General features: G+C 33.7%; 1 pseudogene; it reads right to left on the bottom strand.

Moving 5' to 3' along the window:
* Window positions 1-102: 102 nt before the first annotated feature.
* LOC117684170 (S-methyl-5'-thioadenosine phosphorylase-like) lies at window positions 103-10,389 on the bottom strand (annotated as a pseudogene).
* Between the last annotated feature and the right edge of the window lie 1,941 nt (window positions 10,390-12,330).

Here is a 12,330-nt window from a genome sequence, read left to right as displayed (position 1 = left end):
TCGTGGAATAATATTGAACTGTGTTGTGTTATAAATATAAATTAACATTGATAATCGAGTTACATGTATTATACATAAAATCACAAAACAAAAGGCATAAAATATGAGGTTTACACAAATTTATGTGTCACACCATTTCATTATGTGCACGAGTACCAGCTTTGCGGCTAATTTTTACATAAACAAAACATAAACGCACCACCAATTCTTTGACTTCTAGTTGCAATGGGGAAGAAGCGTATTCATCTTGACAAATTTCTAGAAAAAAAGACGACATTTTTTAATTAAAGAAAGTATTCAATGTTTTATCAAACATTTCGATTCAAATGTTGATCCTCTTGGTACAGTCTCACCCTACAATGAGTTATCTCCCCTTTACCTTGTTTTCTTCTATTGTGGCTGCCCAGTCCTCCTTGACGATCTGTGGGATCGCCCTCAGGATCACAGCTGTGGCGTTGGCGGCGTTGGTCTGGAACGTTTTTCCCACATTTTGTACATTCACCTTTACCAAAAATATCAACAACTTCCATTAATATGTACATATCCAAAAAAAATCAACCCCCGCAATGTTTTATTATACCCCCGCAAACGAAGTTTAGGGGGGTATATTGGTTTCACCCTGTCCGTCTGTCCGTCTGTCCGTCTGTCTGTCTGTCCGTCTGTCCGTCTGTCTGTAGACGCAACTTTGTCCCCCCTATAGAATTTTTTATTACTGCATGGAACAGTTTGAAAATTTGTACATATGTTGAACACCATCTGAAGATGTGCACCTGCAATTGTTTTTAAGATCAGACAAGATTTAATGATTTTATGACAGTTTTCATTTTCCTTATTCTATATATTGTACACTAATGTTGAAAAGTAAGGGAGGTAATCCTTACAGATTTTATTAATTAATTAATAGAAAACACTCTAAAATATATTTATATAAATACATCCAGATGAAGTTTTTTGTCTTTATGTCTTAATTAATAAAAAAAAATTATTTTTTTTAAGTATTCTATGAACTGACAATGCAAAGTTTTTGTTTGTCAATGATAAATTAGGAGCTAATAAGAACATCAAAGACAAGTGTGGCTGAATTCATCTGTCCCAAGGGAGCCATTATCTGAGCCATGGTTCAGATGGAGCATGTGTTTAGGGGAAATTGATAATCTGTAAAGTGGCTGATGGTTTTGGGGCTATTTTAAAACTGTTTCATGTAAACCAAAAGGTCTATCGTTATAAGGTAATAAATAATTTAATTATTAATAAAGAAGTTAAACTATTTTTAGAGGTTGTTTAAATTTATTTGTCAAGTAAATTGATGAAGTGACCCTATTGGGCATTAATTTAAATGAAATTCAAAATTACTGATATGATTGTAATGTTTTGGCAATTTTAAAATTGTTTGTAATATTAAATTTTCTTTTTTTACATATTTTTACATAGTATGGTAATTATGGTAATGTTTTGGGAGTTTATTAAATTTAACAAGTTCATCAAAGAAAATCATAGTCCTATGGGATCAATTTTCTGATATGGAGTTCCGTTGTGCCATAGGAGAAAGTGAGGAAAATTTGAAACAACTAATTGCATCTGTCAAGACTCTTATTAGTAAGATATTGAAAGTTTTATCAACAGAAGAGCATTGCTTGGCTACCGGTATTTCTATTCACTGCAAAGGGAGGGGTTATTGTCATTTTGTTGGTTTTTCTTTAAATCAATTAAATTAAGAAAATATATCATCAAATACATACATTTGTAAATGTATTACTGTTATAGATATGTATTTACAGTGAAATTCTGACAATTTTGATTTTATTTTTTCTTTGTTAACTAATTTTTTTTTTTTTTTTACAATTCTAGAAATTTTTTTTTGTATGTGTTCCAAACCTTTATTATTCAATTCAATTATTTGTCCCATTTGAAATTAGCCTAGCGGGGGTATTAGTCCCATTAGGACAGTTCTAGTTACATCATGATACAGAAATACAGAAAGACTGTTACTATAGTATTGTCAGGCACGTAACATCAGCCCCACCCCCTTATCTTCATCTTAAATTTAAATTTAAATACTAGTAATTGAATTGTCATGGAGTCCCCCCCCCCCCTCCCCCACTTTTTGGGAGCACATATTAAATGGTAGTGAAAAGAAAGTATTCATCAGTGAAATTGAAGTTACAAGAAAAAACAACGCACCCCCCCCCCCCCCCCCCGGATTTTTGGGGATGAGGCTGCCCCCTCCTCTTCATCCATTTTCGCATAAATTTACAATATACACAATGAAAATGGCAAAAAATTTAATATCATTGTCGAAATTATCACCCCATAATACTCAAAGAATTCCTTAATTATTCCTTAAATAACTCACCGCTTCCTCAGGTTAAACTCATGGCTTTCTTAGATTAAACTCACCACTTCCTCAGGTTGAACTCATGGCTTTCTCCAATTAAACTCACCACTTCCTCAGGTTAAACTCATAGCTTTCTCAGGTTAAACTCACCGCTACCTCAGATTTTACTCAACGCTTCCTCCGATTAATTTCAACGCTTCCTCCAATTAAACTCAGCAATTCCTTAGGTTAATCTCATGGCTTTCTCCGGTTAAATTCACCGCTTCCTCAGGTTTAACTCATGGCTTCCTCAGATTAAACTCACCACTTCCTCAGGTTTAACTCATGGCTTTCTCCAATTAAACTCACCACTTTCTCAGGTTAAACTCATGGCTTTCTCAGGTTAAACTCACCGCTTCCTCAGATTTAACTCAACGCTTCCTCCGATTAAACTCAACGCTTCCTCCGATTAAACTCACCGCTTCCTCCATTTAAACTCACCGCTTCCTCGGGTTAAACTCATGGCTTCCTCAGATTAAACTCACCGCTTCCTCAGGTTAAACTCACCGCTTCCTCAGATTAAACTCACCACTTCCTCAGGTTAAACTCATGACTTCCTCAGATTAAACTCACCGCTTCCTCAGGTTAAACTCATGGCTTCCTCAGGTTAAACTCATGGCTTCCTCATTAAACTCACTGCTTTCTTTGATTCAACTCACCGCTTCCTCGTCATCCTTCCAGCTGTCGTAGTCTGTTACCAGGGCGAGTGCTGCATAACACAATCCTAACTCCTTGGCCAGGATCACCTGGAGTAACCAATTCTTTATTTAAACGTCTTGAATTATCATTTATTTATTGTTTCATCATTTCAGTAGTCCAAAAAAATCCACTACCTTGTCTTTATTTGTCGTGATTCGGAGAGTGAAATGTCATGTTATAAATTTTGAATTTACCGGGTGGCAGTAAATACAAAATTTACAACATGACAACTTGTAAATTTTGTATTTACTGCCACCCGGTAAATTCAAAATTTACAACATGACAGAAAGTAGAAAGGAGACGAGGGGAGAACAGATTTATAAATCAAGAGGTATAGACCACAAGATGGTGAGAGAGAGAGAGAGAGAGAGAGAGAGAGAGAGAGAGAGAGAGAGGTGGTTGATGGAGACCTCGGGTACTGTTGTCATGTTGATGCAGTGTGCCCCCCAGGAGTTCCACAGCTTGCTCTCGGCACGGGAGGAGAAGCGTGGACCCTCTATTGTCAACATGGTTCCATTCTCATGGCAGGAAGAGAGGTATTCTTATGATAAAGTGACATATTTTTTAAAAGAGATATTTCTATACAAACTTATATCCACATGATTAAATGTTTTGGAATAAGTACTAGGGATTCTTTATTTCTGCACCTATCTAGTTCTTGGACAAAACGGCTCCGCCATTGGTATATGGCAAAGGCCTAGAGGTGATATTGGTTTCCCATCAAAAAATGTCTGCTCCCGTTTCTGGGTTCTATGTAAAACAAGACGCATAAGTTTGACATTTTAAGTACATGTAATTCACCCACGAATGACAAATACTACTATTCAAGAAAACTCAAAATCTGCGTCTTGAAACCACTGTTTACATGTAATTTCTTTAATACTTATATAAAATCACAAAACTGTAATTAATCTATTATAAATCAGTTAGCATTAATAAAAACAAGACATCCGGTTTCGGTTCCGAAAAAACTCAAAAGGTGCCCCTCACCTGTCAATGAACTGGTCGATGACCACAATGTCCGCTGGGTGCATGTCCGGCTGTAGGGAGCCACACGCGGTGGTGACCAGGAGGTGAGTACAGCCCACCTGGTGAAGGGCCCACAGATTGGCACGGTAGTTCACGTTGGTCGGGTTTATCTTGTGACCACGCCCATGTCTGAAAAATCAAAAGAGCTAGATGATATCTCGCACAAAGGCGGGAATTAACACTTTACACATTAATATGATACAATATTTAATCAACTTCATTGCTTTTTTAACCTATTCTTTAAGATTGAAATAAAAACCAACTGCATGGTTGGATATTTATAAAGGTGCGGGCAGGGATACAAAAAAATCTAAATTTTTTTTTGTTGCAGCTGTCTGAAAAATAATAACAAACCACTGACTGGGAAATTAGTGCGTCGTATATCTAAATTTTGCTTTAAGGTCGGTTGTCAAAATAAAACCTATCATTGTCCAAAATACTAATTTTAGATAAAAGACTGTTTTGAGAAAACAATTGGGAAGCCCCCCCCCCCCCTCCCCGTTTAATGCATACAACATTCAAAGACGTAAAACACAGTCTGTTACTTGCTCACAAATTAATGTATAAGGTCTGAGACTTCTAATCTGTCGTGGTATAAAAAAAAGTTAGTGTATGCATTTACAGTTGTATTGCATTTTTAAAAAATCGCATCAAATTGTTCCATTTTATTCATTAAAGCAATATGAGCTGTATTTTTGATAATTATATTTTGGTGCAAAAACCTTTTAGAATGATAAGTCTGCATTGAACGTAAACTTTTATGATATTTAAGATTTGAACTATGGCATGCCAAACGTTGCAATATTCGATCTTTTTCATTCGTATTGTATACGTTTTACGGCGGCGTAGTAATACACAGAGTAAGACAGAAAAATCGCCCACTGCTGTCGGACACTGGACAAACCGATCTCACACCGCAGTAATAATGCGAGAATATCAGTACATTTACAATTTATAGTGAAGAAAATTATATAAAAAATTCTGTGAAGAAAACGGCCCACTGGCAGCTGGAAAAGGCCATTTTGGTAACACAAGAGCATGCACTCACGTATGACCGAAGCACTCACCTGGATAGTAGAACACAGGGTACTCCTTCTATTTCACCGCAGACCAAAGCATCGGAGGGCTAACAACGAGAGACCGGCATGACATCAGACAAGAAGCAAAGGTTTCTTTTTTATGCAATGATATTAAGCTTTGATATTGAAATATATCTAACTCCAATCCAGAAAAATATCCCGCATAACATTTTATCTTTATTTGTTTAAAGGGGCATGGTCACGATTTTGGCCAACAATTATTTTTTCGATTCTAATGTTTATAATGCTTCAAGAAGGCATTTTTAATAGGCGACCAAAATTTGAGCGTCATTCGTTGAGTTATAAGCGAGTAACAGAGCTTACAATTCTTTGCAAGGTAAACAATGCTTTTGTTTACATTTTGAATGTTGAAGAGAAAATTCCAGTTTTAGACTGTAAATGAATGTGTTAAACGTTAGGAACCGTTTATTTATGTTATAAATGAATAAGAAGATAGGAAAATCTGTTTGAAAAAGATCTTTTACTGGTATATTGAACATATGTAAACAAAAACAGGGCACGAGCCTTGTTAACATGACAAAGAATTGTGAGCCCTGTGTTTTGCTTATAACTCAACGACTGTCTGATCATTAGAAATGCATTCCTAAAGCATTGTTAATAATAAAAACAGAAAAATAGAATTTGACCAAAATCGTGACCATGCCCCTTTAAGGTCAGACGCGACCTATATACAGGTATATCTTCCATCGTTACCCCCCCCCCCCCCCTCCCCCATTAGTATCTCCGCAATAACAAGATATCCACTACGTAATTCCAAAATTATATTTTTCTGTTATATGATATTTTTCTATTTGTACATATAGATTTAAATGAAAATATAATTATACTATGACTTTATTATTAAGCGTCCAATTGCATTTTGAATGCTATTAACAGAAAAATTCAAAATTTTCTACCTTAAAAAATGTTGACATACATATCTTGTCTGTTTGCATAATTAATTCGCATGTTGACATGAATAGGTCGCATGTCGACATAATTATCTCACATGTAAACATAGATAAGTCGCATGTTGTCTTAATTACTAGTATGTTGCATCTTGCAGATCTATGAAGTCAGAGTACGGCATTAGTATGTCATTTTATCCACATAAAAATCAATTTTTTACAAGAATTTGTAACTTGCATGTCAACATAATTATCTTTCATGTCGATATAATTATCTTGCATATCGACATAATTATCTTTCATATCGACATAATTATCTTGCATATTGACATAATTTATCTTGCATGTAGGGGACAGAAATATGCCACCATATACATGTATTCATACCAATAGCTAAAATATTAAGAAATAGGGATTTTGACAAATTATTTTTGATTTACTTTAATGTTACATTATTTTGCACAAAGATATATAGCTGCACTTGTTTAAAACCAGAACTGCATTTTGACGTCACATTTTATTTACACCCGGCTCAAGTGGGATGTATGGAGATTTATACCCGGCTTGTTAGCCAATGAAATATCGTGTTACAAGCGACATAGGAAAAAAGAAGATTTATTCCCCCAGGAATAAATCATACATCCCGAGAGCAACGCCCGAGGGAAATATGACTTTTCTGGGGGAATAAATCGTCATACTAACTTTCCCCGAGCTTTCATGCAATAAACTGTTTCATATACCGAGCGACAGTTCTAGTTCTAGTCATAACGCATTAGGTTTTGATAGAACCATGCAGTTTTGAAATTCATGCAGTCATACACTTGTCATGCACACGTCCTAAGAACGTTTTCTAGAGGGAAAACTCCAACTGTCCCTCAAATAATTTGGTAATTGTGGACAATGTCTCTTTCTATTTAGCAGTCGCTAATTGATTGAGTCACCAATTGTTCCACATTCCTAGATCATCCCAAGGATTCTGGAGTTATAGCTGCATGGGTCCTATACCTTTCCGTATGGCGTGTCTAAGGACACCTCCTTTCCATTCTTCAGGATTTCTGGATTGGACATTCCCGACCCTCCTATGATCCCTATCATCACCTGTAGGTTAAAAAAACACACTGAATGCATTCTAAAATCTTGAATTAAGACTATAACTACTGATATGTTTCAAATGCTTTGTACATTTTCACACGTGAATACAAGATGTTGAATATCTTCAATTTCAGAACGCAATGGTGACCATCTCTTGAAATACTGACAATGTTTTCTTTAAGTGCAAACAAAAGTATACAAATCTAACTATTGGGCTGTGTAATATTTAGTTCTTACCTTGTCTGTTGACATATTTCAAGATTTCACTGACCGCTGTATATGATGGAAATTTTGATTAATTTTCTCTGTCAACCTGCCTTGGAATGAAAACAAATCTTAAGTATTTGATATTATTGGTAGAAAATTCGGTATCTTTTTAAGGAAGTTAAATACATAATTGAGTTTTATTCATAAAATCGTTGACAAAATAACATATATCAGCATGTCATAAGCTTTGGTGACTTTGTCAGCAAATAAAATACATGTATTTTTATTGAATAATGATTAACAGTTTGATGATTTATAAGCAACTGCAACATAATCATTTTTTTATTTGTTTGTTTGTTTTTTAATTTATTGTTTAATTTTTTTCTGATGGTAAATTTAATAGTTTGTTTCATTTATTTAATTTATAAGTGCATTATAAGTGTTTACTTTAAGTGAGGTTGAGTTAAAGATGTGTCAACTTTAAATGTGAACATGAGGAACATTTAAATAAAGTTTGAGGAGATTTCACACTACGTAGAGGGGGGGGGGGGGGGGGAGCCAAACATATGCGTACCGACTACTAGTATCAGATGGAAGAAGAGAAGCTAATTGCAATTGCAAGAAGTTTAAAGGCAATGGATTATCGTGTTAGGCATAAAGGCAATGTATTATCGTGTTACGCATAAAGGCAATGTATTATCGTGTTACGCATAAAGGCAATGGATTATCGTGTTAGACATAAAGGCAGTGGATTATCGTGTTAGACATAAAGGCAGTGGATTATCGTGTTAGACATAAAGGCAATGGATTATCGTGTTAGACATATAGCTTGGTTGCAGAAGCAAAACTTCGAAGAAAGATAGGGGTTTTGCCCAATGTCTGAAGTATTTGTATCGACGAGAGCATCCCATGATTGTCGAAAGTATGTTCATTAATGAGGTTGATTTTTCTGAATATATGATGCGAATGAGAAGAAACATTGCAAGAAACAATAACCGCTGGAGGAATGTAAGGTACGTGTGTATTAGAATTAGTGGCAACAAAACAAGGATTCTGAAACCTTAAAAAAGCATGCAGTATATCAGGTAAACCAAAATAGTGCGAGCGAGTGACTTGTATGCATTGGCTGGAACAGGTTGTCGCCTCTGATTTTAATTCGTTTCACCAAGTACCCATATCAAATCGGGAGAAGAACATTCTCCCTACACCGTTTTTGTACATGTACCATGTTATGCCTTTTGTAATGTCCCGGCGTCTTTTAGGCGAAATAATTACAGAGGTTCGCTCCTTAGGTTTTAGGTAGCCATTTTGGGTAACCTCTAGTCTTAAAATTCTGCATCACATATTAATTCTAGTAGTATATTTATATTTTACAATGCCAAATAAACTTGTTTTTAAAAAAAATTACTTTTTTACATAGTTTAGTAAGGGACTATATTTTGTGGCGGAAAGTTTTCAAGAAGGAAATAAACAATTTTCATAACTCACTAGTTTAAGTGCTGTTACTTAGCTTCCTAACTTTAAGCGCAGACCAAACTTCTGGATAGTTTGTGTATTACGATATATTCATGATGTTCTAAAAAACATATTTAAACAATAATTTGATATTTCTATCGATATATTTTGGAATACATGTATTTAGCTTATATTTCATAGAAGTTAAGAAAAAATTAAATCCGATTTTGACCTAAAATACGCTTATTTTACGCTATATCTCAATTTATTTTTAGGTGTGACCCCTATTTGTTTTACTTTTAAATGAGACATTAAATGTATGTCTATTTGTATGCAAAGTTTTGGAAATATGACATTACTATAATTTGTTTAATTTGCGTTATAATTTGATTACTCCAAAATTTTGTAACATCTGTTGTTGTGTTTATTATGTACTGGCCTTTGAAGGCACCAGTAAAGAATTCTCAAACTTAGACTTAAATTTATTTTTTTTATAGTCACTACATGTGTTCAATTTCATACTGTATTAAAATCATAGCTAAATAATAGTTCAAACTATAAATATTTGTTTGATTTCTTCAGATTATCAATTTCCATGTCAAGTTCTAGCAAAAAATTCAGAAAAATTATCATTACTGTTTGGGGTCATATATTTCCAAAAAATGCCTTGTGACATGGGTCACAAATAAAATAAATGAACATTTTAGGTCCCCATCGTTATATCCAAGTGGTTTTCGGATGATTGCCATTACTATTATTTCAGGAGCCAACCTCCTTAAAGGGACTTGGACAAGATTTGACTTAAAATTTTCAAAATTTATTTTTCCATTTTCAATGTTTTTACTGATAAATATAGAAGTTTATAATGCTACGTCAAAATTTGAAAGTCAAATATCAAGTAATAAGCAAGATACAAAGTTCATAAATCTTTGTTTTGTAAACAAAGCTTGAACGTTTTCATTTTTTACATACGTGTTGTATTGTTGTAAGTTTCAATCAAATGTATCTTTCTTTTGTTGATAATAATATTTATGAATATATTGAATTAGTTTAATTGTTTTTTTTACATGTCATTTTGTCTAAGAAATGGTAATTCTCTACATTACATTTTTTGTAAACAACTATAAGACTCGAGCTTTGTTTACATAACAATGAATTCCTACCTCAGTATCTTGCTTGTACATGTAACTTGACTTAAACTTTCAATATTTTGGTAAATCATTTAAAATGCACCAATAAACCATTTTATACATAAAAAATAAAAATAAAATTTTTGATCTCAAATCGTGTTTAAGTCCCTTAAAAAAGGATTACATGTATAATCGAATATTGCGGGGTTTTTTTAGATGACATAATGTTCTAAACAAAAAATTGAAGAATTGAAAAATGTTTACCAATGCGAAAAGTTTATCCTCATTGATTTTAAAAGGAATGAACTTTTGATTAAAAAATGACTGATGGTATTTATGATTCCATTCTTACCAATCTGAGTTGTTTATCCAATTTTAAGTTTATTGATATGGTAGAGGATTTAAAATAAACATGTAAGCGTCTGACCTCCACCTAACTGCTGTCGGTATGTGGTATGAGTACATTTCAGTTCATAGTTCCGGTGTCGTATACCCAAAGGTCCGTCTTATTATGTTCCTTTTCCGTGATGATGTACATTAAAGGTTCGTTTTCTCCTTTTATTAATGATTAAAGAAATTTATTGAATTTCTCATACCTCTTTTTCATTTTAAATCATTTGAAGATGAGTTTGTAACATTCACCAGTTGGCAAATTCCGTATTACCAGAGACATAAATCACATGCATGTTATTTATGTCTCTGGTATTACTGAATTATTTTGTGGAATTTAACATAATTAGAGCGAAGTATGAAGTCAGACAAATAGTCTACGAAAAGAATTTCGACAATATCTTGAACACGCTATTTATTTCCTATGTTTTCATATAACTTAATGTGTATCAGGATTAGCAGAGATTTCTATGACAAATACAACCCAACTGTTCTTACCAGAGTACAGCCCTGAACGAAGAAAAAGGAAAGTAGTCTCCGCTATCTTGTTTTGTTTATCTCAACACAGCCGTAGAAAATCTTCTTCTTTTTTAAACTTCTTCTCAAAAACTGAAGCAACGAAAGCAGCTCAATGTTGAACTTTTAATATTTATTTTAATATATTAATATTGATGAAACAATACAATATACACGATACAGTATATGAGGTGTGGCCACCCTGATGTTTAGATAATTAAAATAGCTCCAACAAGGATCTATTAAATTACCATGATTACAAGCTCCGAAAACAATTCATTCAAATCATGAAGCAAGGTTCCCTCAAAGTTCTTTGCACATTGCCAATACTATTTTATATATATATTTTTTTTTAAATTCTAATTTTCAAGAAATCAATAACAACAGAATAATTATGAAAGCTAAAAGTAAAAGGTCAAGATTTCACCCAAACTCGTAAACTTCCAAGAAAAAACCCACATTTACTTATAATTTAAGAGATTGTGCTCTCTACATTGCTTATAATTTAACATTTGAATTTGAACAAGCAGCAGAAATTATAAAATGGTATCTTATTAAGTTTGAGTACAAAGTCTTAAATTTTCACAATAAAAAAAATTTCCTTTAACCCTAAAACCAAATCATCTTGAAGAGTTTATACAATATGTTCAAAGTGGTATCATTCACATTTTAATGATTTTTTAAAAGTAATCGTTTACATGTTATAAAGTAATCGATTACAGAGCAAAAATGAGTGTAATCGATTAATAATCGATTCCCCTACGTAATAGATTACATTTTTACGTAAAAATCGTTCCCATGTCTGCTGTCAAACTGCCTTTGATAAATTAAAATCCTCTCTGATAAGTGCCCAAGAACTTGCGCATCCCGACTTTAACAAGTCGTTTATTTTGGACACAGATGCAAGTTACTTTGCACTGGTGGCTATGTTATCACTTAAAAAATAAGATGCTTTCTTTGGTGATTCATACGGGTTATGAAGATGGCGACATTGCAACCCCCCCAACCCCCCCCCCCCCCCAAAAAAAAAAACCCACATTATATAAATAGTGTCTGTTTGGGAGGGTAACTGTTATCCTCCCAAACAGGCACTATTTATTTTGTTATACTGAATGTCTTAATTTTTAAGAAAATTTTACTGGTTTTATATAGGAATAACGTGAATTCTACAGCGAACCGTACGCGCATAATTTTCGCGCATGTAACAATTTTTAATGTTACCCGTTGCTAAGTGCGTTGCTAACGCTGAGGGTAATAGAAAGTATTATAAACTGCGTCTTAACCAATCAGATTTCAGTATTTAACATGAAAGTATAACAAAACAAGTTAGCGGGTTATGTAATTTATTCTGCAATGATCGCTACCTACATAACCTGCATGAACAACCAAAGAAAGCATTTAATTGTTTATATTTACATTCTACTGTGTTTTTCCATTAAATTCCGTGATGT

Source organism: Magallana gigas, chromosome 7, assembly GCF_963853765.1.
Source record: "Magallana gigas chromosome 7, xbMagGiga1.1, whole genome shotgun sequence".
Taxonomy (NCBI): domain Eukaryota; kingdom Metazoa; phylum Mollusca; class Bivalvia; order Ostreida; family Ostreidae; genus Magallana; species Magallana gigas.
This window is presented reverse-complemented; position numbering and strand designations above follow the sequence as displayed.